We start from the raw sequence: 12,942 nt of genomic DNA, 5'->3' as shown, positions 1-12,942 counted from the left end.
GGAAACTAAAGGGCCTTTGGGTACGTATAGCTGCACATGCAAGTGCAAGAAAGAAGGCTCCATTGACTTGCGCGGTAAATCTCAAAAAAATTGGACCATTTCTCGATTTGTGCATGTCATCCTTGCGAAGGGGCCATGCTAATCTTCTCTGTATCGTTCCAATTTTATTGGATGCCCCCGAAGGGACGATGCTAGCTGCCGCGCTCTGCCTTATAAACCAGTCCGACTCTCCCCAGCTGGCTGATGTGGGACTAAACAAACGAACGTTTGTGTTGCCCACGGCGGTGTCCAGCCATACCTAGATTCCATTGGGCGCGTGGCAGGCCGCCAGTTGCAAACCTGATCTCTCTTCATGTTGCCCAAATTAATGGCAGAGCATAACGGGTCCTCATGTTTTTTCGTGAGGGAATAACGAGCGATGCTTGGACACTAAAAGGAAAACTATAGTTGTTGATGCACGTGGGGGGAGGGCACATGCACGTTTATGAAAGGATGGACAAACAAATCCTTTTGTTTGCTCACAATTTATGAAAGGTGGATTACGCAAAATGACAAACCATTTTGAAAGGCAAACTTGTGTGAGAAGGAGATTAGACGATCAAGTTGTTGCCACAAGTACACATTGCAAAGAACATAGTGCCAAAAGGTTCATGCTTAGTTAGCTTACCGTGTATTTGGTGTGACTAGATATATAAAATGGTATGCAACATATATACTTTTCTACCCGAAGATTTAGAGTTCACCAGTTGTGACCTACGTAGTTCATCGACCACTAGTTATTGTACACTAAGGGTAGAAAGGTTTGAAGAAGAGATTCTTTCGAGTGTACCAGAATCCAGCACTAGTGTCCGAGAGAGTTTTCTCACAATTCTTAGATGAGTTTGTTAGGTGGTAAGATAATCAAATTAGACTAATGAAACATGTTTTTTTTGCGTTATGACCGAATCACAGTTAAAGGTAAGGAACAAAGACAATAAAAAATTGAAGGAATACACTCCCTGTAGGAGGACTGAAACTGAAGACTAATCCAGAAACATCTGATAATAGATTAAAAAGCTAAAAATTTACTACAGAAAGGTTATATCTGCTATAAAAAAGAAGAGAAAGCGTGTGCATCTAAATTTAAACAGGCAATATTGAGGACCCTTCTGATGGAGAAAGGAAACTAAAGGGCATTTCTGTACGAATAGTTGCACACGCAAGTGCAAGAAAGAAGGCTCCAGGGACTTGCGCAGAAATCTTAAAAAAATTGGACCATTTCTCGATTTGTGAGTGTCATCCTTGCGCAGGGGCCATGCTAATCTTCTCTGTATCATTCCAATTTTATCGGATGTCCGTGAAGGGATGATGCTAGCTGTGGCACTCTACCTTATAAACCAGTCCGACTCTCCCCGGCTGGATGATGTGGGACTAAACAAACAAGAGTTTGTTTTTCCCTTGGCGTTGTCCTATCAAATCAAGATGCCATCGGGTGCGCGGCGGGCCGCCTATTGCAAACTGGATCTCTCTTGATGTGGCCCAAATTAATGGAAGAGCATAACGAGCCCTCATGTTTTTTGTTAGGGGATAACGATCGATGCTTGAACACAAAAAATACTATAGGTCTTGCCGCACGTGGGGGGAGGGTACATGCACGTTTAGGAAAGGAGGGATCAACAAATCCTTTTTGGTTTGTTCACAATTTATGAATGGTGGATTATGCAAATCAAAACTGTTTAAAAAGCAAACTTGTGCGTGAAGGAGCTTAGACGATCAAGTTATTGCCACCAGTTGTGACCTACGTAATTCATCGACCACAAGTTATTGTACACTAAGCATAGAAAGGTTTGAAGAAGGGATTCTTTCGAGTTTACCACAAACCATCACTAGTGTCCGAGAGAGTTTTCTCACAAGTCTTAGATGAGTTTGTTTGGTGGTAAGATAATCAAATTAGACTAATGAAACATGTTTTTTTTGCGTTTTGACCGAATCATAGTTAAGGGTAAGGAACAAAGACAATAAAAAATTGATGGAATACACTACATGTAGGAGGACTGAAACTGAAGAGTAATCCAGAAACATGTGATAATAGATTAAAAAGCTAAAAAGTTACTACAGAAAGGTTATATCTTCTATAACAAAGAAGAGAAAGCGTGTGGATCTAAATTTGAATAGGCAATATTGAGGGCCTTTCTGTATGAATAGCTACACACGCAAGTGCAAGAAAGTAGGCTCTAGGGACTTGCGTGGAAAATCTCAAAAAATTGGACCATTTCTCGATTTGTGTGTGTCATCCTTGCGCAGGGGCCATGCTAATCTTCTCTGTATCTTTCCAATTTATCAGATGTCCCCGAAGGGACGATGCTAGCTGCCGTGCTCTGCCTTATGAACCAGTCTGACTCTCCCCGGCTGGCCGATGTCACTACAAAAAATATACACTTCCGCGATGATACGTGTTTGTCACAGTAGGTCGCTTTGTTGTCATGCATGTACATCCATGACAAATTTTTGACAGAATCAAGATAGTCATACCTGTGCTATCGTAGAAGTGTTCCATGAAATTACCAAAATTATCATCACGGAAGTGTCCACTTCCATGACGATAAATCGCGCGTCACAGAAGTGCTTTCGTCAAGGGTGACCGACACGTGGCATCCACCGTAACGGAACGCCGTTAAGCTATCGGGTCGGGTTTTGGATCCGATAACCCATTAACAGCCTCGACCAATGGGGATTTTCCACGTGTAAAATCATCATTGGCTAGAGGAAACACGTGTCGGCTCATCGTCGGGACAGATGTCATCCACTCATTGGATAGAAGGCGCCTATGATACGTCGACACATGGCACGGCCCAACTAGTTTAAATGGGACGACCCAACTAAAGGCCCACAAGATTTTGTGGACCATAATGGGCCGGCCCAGCTAAAGGCCCACGAGATTTTGCGGACCATAATGGGCTGGATCAGCTAAAGGCCCACAAGATTTTGCGGGCCATAATGGGCCGGCCCAGGTAAAGGCCCACAAGATTTTTGTGTGCCATAATGGGCCAGCCCAGGTAAAGGCCCACAAGATTCTTGCGGGTCATAATGGGCCAGCCCAGCTAAAGGCCCACGAGATTTCACCGTCATTAATGGGCCGGCCTAACTGTAGGCCCACATGATTTTGAGGACCCTAGTAGGCCGGCCCATTAACTGGCTGCCATGTTTTGGGCCAAATGCCGGCCCATATTTGATCCGGTCCATTAATGGCCTGCCACGCTCCAGCGCTAATAGTGGCCCATATGAGATCCGGCCCGTTAAAAGCCTACCACGTTCTGGGCCAAATTATGGCCCAGATCAGGTCCGGCCCTTTAAGAGGCTTTGGGCTCAATTATGGCCCATATCAGATTCAGCCCGTCAACTAGACACTATGCTTTTGGGCCCACTTGCTAAAGGCCCACTTAGTAATTCGGCCTGATATTAGTTTTGGCCTGTTAAGGGCCCGTTTAACATTTCGGCCCTATATTAATTTCAGCCTGTTAAAAGCCCGTCATATAGTTGGGCCTAACTATGGTTTGGTTTGCATCCGGCCTGCTCGCAGCCGATATGTGATTGGGCCAAACAAGGACCCAGACAATTTTGGCCTGTTAAAAGCCCGTGATTTGATTTGCACAATCATGGGCCGTGGTTCATTTCTGGCTGCTGCGTAACTAGTAGGAATTAAGAACAAACCTATTCTATACAATAAAGAAATTACGGCATAGTAACTAAGAATAAACCTACAGTACACAATAAATGATTTAAGGTATATTACATCCACTGGGCATCAAAGTTCGCCACCAGTGATCATAGAGCACAACGAAGAAGCAGATTACAAAAACAGGGCACCATTGCAGCGTTACAAAATAATATTGAACCGAGACCACTTCCAAGATAGTTCAAGAAAGGTTAGCCTTGCGGGGGAACTGCTGCGCAAGCTGCTGAGCAAGGCTGTGAGACCGGCCTAGCATGTCGGTCATAGCTTCCAGGTGTGGCTGTTTATCGATGAGGTTCTCATTGGTGTTCTCCGCAATCTTTCTTAGACATAGGACTTCAAGTCAAAGTTGAGTTGCAGAATGCCTTTCTGCTATAACTTGGGACTGAATAAGTCGAACTGATTCAGACAACGAATTATGTGAGCTTGTCTGACTGTTAGTCTCAAGTAACTTGAACACTGCATCAAGACAAGACTTTGGGGTGTCTCGCTATGTTCATGATGTTTTGCCTTCTTTGCCGCAATATATGTTGGGTTTGTCCCACAGCCTTCAGCAGACTTGTGCATGCCATCAGGCATATCACCCTGAAACAAAGCAGAGAGATTACAGGTTTTGCACATGTATAAACAAAGATGATAATTGTTCTGTCAATTCTATCCAATTTCAAATTAGAAAATAAAGAGTATATTCAAAATATCAATAGCATAATTTGGCATTGTTCATAATGCGGGGAGCTTCACCACACTACTGGATTACCATGTCAACATAACAAGCATAGATGAAGGGCAAAGAAAATCATTGTATCTATTTTGGATAACGTGCATGGCATGTTGTTCATATCATCAGCCACATCAGTAAGATAAAACAGGAGATGACAAGGTGCAAATGTGGGCTGCTTCACAACACACTAGATTATAGATCCACAAAAACAAGCATACATATAGGGAGTATTAAGTAATGTGCATGGTATGAATAAGGAATTTGGTTTTACAAGTAAAACTTAGAACTTACGGTTCTTACGAACATGCATTTTGGTAGAAACAGCAAACTAAACAGCAATAAACGATAGGGAGTATGAGCAAATTAAACAGCAGTTGAGGATAAAGGCTTTAGAAGGACTGACTTACATTAACAGTTAACACCGGCTTTATAATGCCCTTCTCCGTGGCAAGGGAAGGATAACTCAAGAATTTCAGCACAGAATCTTCTTCATAAGCATTGCCTGTACTCTACATTTTGTAGAGAGTAATTATAGATATGATAATACTGGAAGGGATAGAGGATAATGAAGATAAGATGCAGATTGATGCTACATAATCAACTACCAATCCCTGGAAGTACAAGCATTACAGGACAAAATGTACTGACAAGAGCAATGGGCTACACTTCTGCACTAGCATTGTCTGTGTATTCTACTTGTTGGTAAGATTAAATATAGATTTGATCTTTTTTAGTAAATGGTGGGCGAGGGAGATAAGATGCAGAATGGTACAAAATGAACCAATCCCTCTTCCCATAATACAAGAGTGTTTTGAACATTGGTGTACTATACAAAACGTTCTTATATTATGGGACGGAGGGAGTAGCTGTTAATTTAAGTACAGTGATAGACCATGTTCAGTCCTTACAAGAGGACTGCAGAACTAAACCTCTTCAAAAGCATTGGGTTGATTCTAAATTTATGTAAGAGTCCATACGGATCTTATTATGTCCACCAAATGGACGATTATGAGGCTAACATGTGTAGTGATGCTACATAATCAAACAGCTATGAAGTAAGTATGGTCATACAGGGCAAGAGGTACTCACAAGAGCAATGCAGTGTGCAGTATAGTTGTGAGATTATGTGGTCCCTTAAGAATGAATGTTCTTCTGCTAACAGTTTTCGTACAAGTGAGACATTAAGGACAATGCACAAACGTAGTTCAAATTGTGATGTGATATCATAGACAGTACCTTACGCTGCAGCCGAGACCAATGTGTAACAAGATTATTCCAGTCACCGTCGGATAAATGTAACACCGAAGACTTTACAAAAATTTCGTTCAGAGGCTTGCCATTGAAGTGCGCTTGCCTCAGGTAGGAACGATACTTCATCAACAAGTGCTTGAAAAGCGCAACCAACCCTTGCTCATCATCACAATCCAGTTTGCGCCTCGCCTATTTAAAAGAATGAAATCTTGTGTCTTCTGTCAGCAGAAACATATGCAGTAATGACCATGAATAACATTACTACATTACTTACGTGTAAGTTGCGGAGGAAGACTGGAAATTGTTCTGTGTCTGTGGTATAATCTTTCCATGAAGGAAAGATGCGCACAAAGCTCTTGACAACAACATAAGCTTCATCTTCTAAACTGGGAAGAAATGGAACAGGGGTCCTATTTGCTCCAATTGGGGCTCTCTCTGGTTCGAAAAGGGATTTGGCAACTGGATTTGGTGTACTCTTTGCTGGAATGGGGGTTTTGCATCATACAGCTGGTGCTATGTCAACTGGCATAATCATACTGTTTGCTGCAGTTGGGGTCTGCTGAGTTGGGGCATCAGAAATGACCAGTGTAGTAGGGCTAGAGTCTGGTAGAGTTGGGGTATTTTGTGGGTCAGGTGATATTGCAACTACACCTAATGGGCTATTTGATTTATTAGGTGCCACTACATTTTCCAAATACTTTGCTTGTGCTCCTCCACGATCAGCAATCGCCCTCTTCCTTTTGAATGTCTGATACACAAGAACAACATTTGAATGGATAAATATGGTATGATGACAGATGGAATATGTACTGAAAGTGGAAAGGCAGGGCGTATTCACATACACGATGTGTAAACTAAGCTAATGGCAGTTCAACAATGTAGAAGCAATGCAAAGCATCAGTTGCAAGATATGTGCGAGCAATGTAACCTTGGAAAGTTAGAGAAAGTACCTTGATGGGTGAATAAGATAGGGCATCTTCCTCTGACTCCTCCACTAGGGAGCTACATTGACTTAGGTCTCCCTCTAGCTCAGAATCACTGTTAGGATCATATTCTGAGCATGAATCTGTAGGTGGAGAGTGTTTGCACTGCATTGCATCTAGACTTGATTTCAGTCCCTTAATGCCAAGTTTGACAGCCATGGCATTGTTCTGCTTTATTCTTTTCATGCGCGCAAGCTCATAATCATTATGATGCTGTTCAAAATCTGAGATTCATGAAAACATAAAAAGTAGTCAGATTATCTATGGAATGCATTGCGATTTCAACTCGGAGAGTGTCTCCCTATAAACCCCTGCATATGCAAAGTTCACCTCCCCAACCGTGTTGACCAGACCACACATAGAGATACACACCCGAGCGGCGAACATGCATTTTCGAAACTAATTTAGGATCATTTAACTGACCAATTAAACAACTTTGTTTTAATAATATCAGATTCGTATTTGAACAACTAAGCTTGTTTAGCTTGATGGGTGGAGCAGTGTTATTATGACACAAAGCATGTATTGTGATCGTATAGTTATCATAAAAGGGGGAAACTCTAAGCATATATTTTTTAGCAAAAGAGGGTTTCCCCTCAGATTTCTATTAAAGAAACTACCACAGAACCAACATGATCAATTAAACCCTAAGCATGATCAATTAAACTGTATTATGGCTGTGCCATGGCAGATTTGAAGCTGCAAACCGGAGAATTGATATTTAGCATCCATTGTTTGCTTCGAACTAAGAACTAAATTCTAAGAGCTGAAAAGAAAGTAGAGTAACCAATTTAAGATCTATTTTCTGGTTGAGATCAAAAAGTTGAGGAGATATGAAGTACCACCTCTCTTGCGGCATCGTGTAGGCATCGGGGTGCGATGGCTGTCGGTGGCGTTGAAGCAGATCTGCGATGGTAGACGGGTGCATCAGGGTATAAGTCCCGTTGCAGTGGAAGAGAAGGTCGTGTGAGCGGCCCCGGCAAAGAGGACGACGGCGCCGATGAAGTGAGAGGATGCGATGCAAGGCTATTGGTCCATCATCGTGGATGAGAAACGTCAATCTCTAGCAGTGGACGACGCGGGCTTCGTAGGTGCTCCGGCATGGTGGAGGACAGTGGCGATGGATGTGGTGGAGGATGGTGGCGATGGATGGGGTGGCGGACGGAGGCTGGTGTGGGAATGGGGTGTTCTAGCGCGGACAGTGTATGAATGGGAAAATGGAGGGAGAGGTACGGGGAACCATGTTTTTGGGACGTGCCTATCTGAGATATGGGAAAGTTAAGAACTTATCCCCCGTTTCAAACTTGGACCTCTCGTCGGTTCGGGATAGGACGATAATCTTGCATCTCCCAAATATTTGCCGGTAACTATTTCGGGCGAGGAGAGGGTGTTTTTCCGCCCACGGTTGGCGCCCACGGTGTATGAACAGGGCTGACAGGTAGGGCGGTTGTGTCACGTCTGATGGAAGTTACACATCTGCCCCTATTTAAAATATTAGCCTACATCTATTTCGGACGAGGAGAGGGTGTTTTGCCTCCCACCGTGTATGAATGGGGAATGGAGGGAGAAACAGAGGTCTTTCGGACGAGCTTGAATCAAATGAGTTTTGCCGCCCATGTTTGACGCCCACCGTGTCGGAATGGGCTCAGAGGCGGTCGTGTCATGTCTAATTGAAGTTACTAACCTACCCCTATTTAGAGCAGTGGAAATTGGGCCGAGGGATTGTCCGTGTAATGGGTAGACAGTAATTTCTATCTCCCAAACACTTGGCTTCGGGCAGCCGATGTGGGAGTGGGCATTTTGCTGTTTCTTTCGAATTTTGGGACAATAAGCATCCACATTTACCCTGGCAACTAAATTCGAATCCATTTTGTATTCCTATATGAATCTTTATAAATCATTCTATGTGTTTTTATATATCTTCAAGAGGACGACAAAGATGTATTCCACTGTCATATATGAATATGGTTTACAAATGCCGATACTCAAATTCAGAAACTAGAATCCAGTATAAGGAGAATTCGAATATTTGGAACACTTCATGTCCAACTCAAATGTCACACGCAGCATAATGTGTACTCCCATTTAGATATGTACACAGGCGATGTATCAAGATTCAAATACCGAGTCAATCAACCAAGAATGTGCGGAACTAACAGACATATAAACACTTATAGAGTATATGGATTAATAATATCAACTAACATACATAAGCCAGGCCGCTGTACTTTTTTTTGGCTACAACAGCATCCTTTTTTTAGCCAGCCACTTGGCCCTTTCCGATGCGTGCCACTTATGGTCCATCTATACTACTATTGTTGAATGCACATTCAGCCCGATTGGCATATTTGTAGGTCTGGCACAGCAACCCAAATGAAATGTCTGCGTGTCTTATCAATTAATACAAACTTGTGCTCAAATAAAATTACAAACAAAAAAACAAAAAAAACAATTATTACATGATCTCTAAAACAAATGGTTTGATTGATTACATGAACGGACAACACAAAGGTTATTCAACTATGGAAAGAACATTTCACCTATGATTTACCAAGTAGGAATTTAATTTCCTTTTTTCCTTCAGCACCTTAAAAATCTGGTCAGTCTCAGCTTGCTTCGTTTTGAAATCCACCAAATATTTAATGGTTGTCTTGAGTACTGCTTGTGATTGTGTTGTTTGCTTCCTCAACATGTAAACTTCATCTCTAAGTGCAGAAGCAGAATCCCTTTCTACCACTAGTTTAGCCTCTAGAGCATTAGCAGTTGGCAATTCATAATGCACGATTGGGCCGGTGCCACTATTGTGGGATGATGCAACGTCCATGGGGACCTCGCTCTTTGATCTTGGGCTAACCTGTTTTGCCATTAAAGTTTCGATTGGATTCAGAAAAGTTAAAAAGCAAAACATCTCAACTGGGAGTTATAACAGCAAACCAGTTAAACAAACAAGGAATTAAAGACTTTCAATTGGATGCTGAAAAGTAGTTATTAACATCATTGTAACCCGCTGTTGCAGCAACAAAGTAGTTAAACAAACAAGTAGATATTTAAGTTAAGGCAAACAGGTAATTCTTAACAATAAGTATCAAACACATAGATAGGCGCAGTCTACAATATGATTAACAGACTGTGCCATTATGTAATCAGTAGCAAACTAAATTAAGCCAAGCAACGTAATTGAACAATTTTGCAATAAGTGGCTAACTAAAATTCCGAGAAGCAGGTAACTGAACTTACGCTAGTTCTTTGTACAGGCACACTGCAACTTCTTTTTTGTTTACAAGGTTGTACGAAGGAGTCCATGGCATCAATTGCTTGGATACGCAGTCCCAATACTTCTTTCTTACCACACTGCATGGGTAAGTCGAATGGTTAATCTGGTAAGATGGTGCGTCCTTGATATGTTATATGAGGACGTGTAGTCAGACTAGTTGTAGCGAAACACATCACACTGGCTTTTACTGTATATTTCATACGATTACTTTTGGCATATCGAGATCTAAGCAATCTACAATAGGATGAAAAGACTGGCATCCTTCACATTATTGGTGAACTCAGTTCATAGAAACAAGCAATTCAACCATTCTATGGGTAAATCAAAAGCGCCACTGGAATATCTTTCACTATCCAATGATTCATGCAAAAAGGGCGACGCCACCATAGGGGCTGGTATGGGCGGCCGCCTCAGGTGGCTGGAAAGTGTGCACCTAGTTTGAGTCGTCCAGGTTGGCCCACGCTAGTTTTGTTCGTCCCAACGCACGAGCAGCCAATGTAAAAAATGAAGAAAAATGTTTCAATTTGGATGGGCCAATAACATAAGTGCAAGGCAGGCCCTATAGCAGGCTCGCGGCCCAAACGAGCGCCTCCCATATCGATCCACACCGGGAAAAATCCCAATTTATTCGCTCCAGCCTCCAGTCTAGTTCGCTCCTAACCTAGCCGCCGCTGGACAGACCGACACAACACTTCCTCGCGCCCCCGTTGGAGGGCGGTCGCCGGGCTTCAAGCGAACGGAAGGACAAGAAGATGAAGATCCAACCCTGGGTGTAGCCTGCGTGGGAGGCAGCGGTGGCAGCATGGGCATGGCATCGAGCATGCGCAAATGGACAGTCACAGCTTGCAAGAGTAGCATGCGCAACGAGCAGGTACATCACATCCCTGATTATATCTAAGTCAACTCTTCAATTTCTAGTAATAGTTAAACCTGACGGTGTTGTAAAACTGCTTGTATGTAGGGAATCTATGAGAAAATGAAACCAATTTCTACTTATTTTATAACCCCCCCAATCAATACTGAACTGACTGAATGTGATGTATCTAATCAAGTTTCTGGTGCAAACATACAAGCTCATGTTGTTCTTGAGCCTGAAGTGTCTAATGAACAGACTGCTAATGAAGGATTTGATGCAAACATTTTACATGCTCCTAGTGATGAACATATAGTGTCTAATGAGGGATCTAATGCAAGCATTTTGCAAGCTCATTGAAGGATTTAGTGTGTAATGATGATCTACTATGTTGAGAGAGACAGAGATTTGCAGGCATTGATGACAAGCAAACTACCAGGAAGTCCCCGTATCATGACAACATAGCATAAATACTTTTCTAATCTGTTGTTTGAAACTATTGGCATACTTGTGCAGGATAGATATATTGATATGCAGTTTGCGCACTGGTTATACGTGCATTTACACTTTGATATTTTCAGCCAGAGAATAAATAATTCAAGCAGGTACAAACCATGTTTGTAGTCCTTGTACACCATGTTGCATTTTGTATTTTTTGGTGCTTGCATCATTTAGTGTTTATAATCTGAACTACTTTGGATCATTAGCTAGTTTTCAAAGGGCGTGTAGCTTCACATTTCTCAAGTTATGATGATTTTCGGAGTGCATGTGCCTTCGTATTTTTTAAGTTAAATGTTCGCCCCTGGTAACTTGAATTCATGGATCAGCCACTGCACACAAATCATACACGGATGCCAGTATGAATTAAATGAAATGCAGGGACTTACGCTAGCTTGTTGTACAGGCTCACTGCAGCTCTGCTTGCGCTTGGGATGTTCCATGTACAAGTCCATGTTACCACTTGCTTGGATGTGCAGGCCTTGTGCTCCTTGCATCCCCCTCTGCATTTTTGACACGGAGAATGGTTGATCAAATAAGAGGAATCAACCTTGATGTTGTACCAGAGGACATATACTTACAAGGTTATACGGGTGTGCAGGATGTGTACCAGATCCCGTAGCGCCGTCATGCTTCGCTAAAATATGGATTTGCTTATTTCAGATGATATCTCCAGAAGAAATAAGAGTTAAGGTCAGAGTTGCATAGGCGTGTAAGCTAAGAGAGCAGTGAAAGGATATCCAAACATCATCGGAACAGGGCACAAGGGAGTGATGTGTGGATACCTAGTTCAGGCCGGCGTTTGGGCATGCTCGCCTAGCTAGAGTGCGGGTCACTTCAGAGCCGTTAAGGGTGATGTGCTGGCGTTGGCTGGCCGTGCATGGATGCAGATCTTGAGTGGCAGCGGAGCGTTACGATGCGGTGGACGAGACAGTTGGTGAAGCCCCAACGGCCTCGGGGGGCGAAGGTGCGATGATGTGCTTGGTGAAGTAGCCCCGGTGCGCTGGGAGACGGTGTTGGTGAAGCGCACCTGATGCGGTGGAACTCGGTGTCTGTGAGGTACGTCGGTTGCGGCGGCCAACGTTGTCGGTGGACCACCCGGTGCGGTGGACGAGGGCATAGATGAGGTAGCTCCGGTGCGGTGGTGAAGCGCGACCATCGTCTTCGTCATCGTCGTCCGGCACAGAGGTGGGGAACAATGGGGAAAGAGACGAGACGAGGGCGATTCGAGGGTTGGCGGCGAATTAGGGATTTGAGCAATCTGGGCGCGAAAGGGGACGGTGGAGAAGAGAGATTTTGCAGGGCTGGAATTGGGGCCGCCAGATATTTCAATCCGAAACGTGGAAGCGCAAACTTATATTGTCGTCGTCCTTTGGGGGGGAGGGGTGGGTGGTTGGGTGCTACGCGTCCGTGCGACACACGCGACCACCCCGACAGGATTATGCTTTGGTGCCTTAAGGCACCTGCCTTTGTGTCCATGACATATGGGCCCAACAGGTGGCTGGCCCACATGTCAGTGACCCAAAGGCAGTTGCCTTTAAGGCACCGAAGGAGCGTCCACCCAGACATGACCCTGGTTTGCCTGGTGCACCTACATTTGAGAATGCAAACGAATCTTCTTTCAATTGCAAACGAATCTGTATGTATTAC

General features: G+C 43.5%; 3 non-coding genes across 3 annotated transcripts; all 3 read right to left on the bottom strand.

Moving 5' to 3' along the window:
- Positions 1-84: 84 nt before the first annotated feature.
- On the bottom strand, positions 85-187 carry LOC119290178. Its single transcript, XR_005141782.1, has one exon. It is a non-coding gene; the product is annotated as a U6 spliceosomal RNA (small nuclear RNA).
- Positions 188-1,243: 1,056 nt separating this feature from the next.
- Positions 1,244-1,346, bottom strand: LOC119290185. Its single transcript, XR_005141789.1, has one exon. It is a non-coding gene; the product is annotated as a U6 spliceosomal RNA (small nuclear RNA).
- An 891-nt stretch (positions 1,347-2,237) lies between these two features.
- On the bottom strand, positions 2,238-2,339 carry LOC119290169. Its single transcript, XR_005141774.1, has one exon. It is a non-coding gene; the product is annotated as a U6 spliceosomal RNA (small nuclear RNA).
- Positions 2,340-12,942: the final 10,603 nt, after the last annotated feature.

The sequence above is a fragment of the Triticum dicoccoides genome, chromosome 4A (genome assembly GCF_002162155.2).
Source record: "Triticum dicoccoides isolate Atlit2015 ecotype Zavitan chromosome 4A, WEW_v2.0, whole genome shotgun sequence".
NCBI lineage: Eukaryota > Viridiplantae > Streptophyta > Magnoliopsida > Poales > Poaceae > Triticum > Triticum dicoccoides.
Note: the sequence above shows the minus strand (reverse complement) of the source record. Positions and strands in the feature narration are given on the sequence as shown.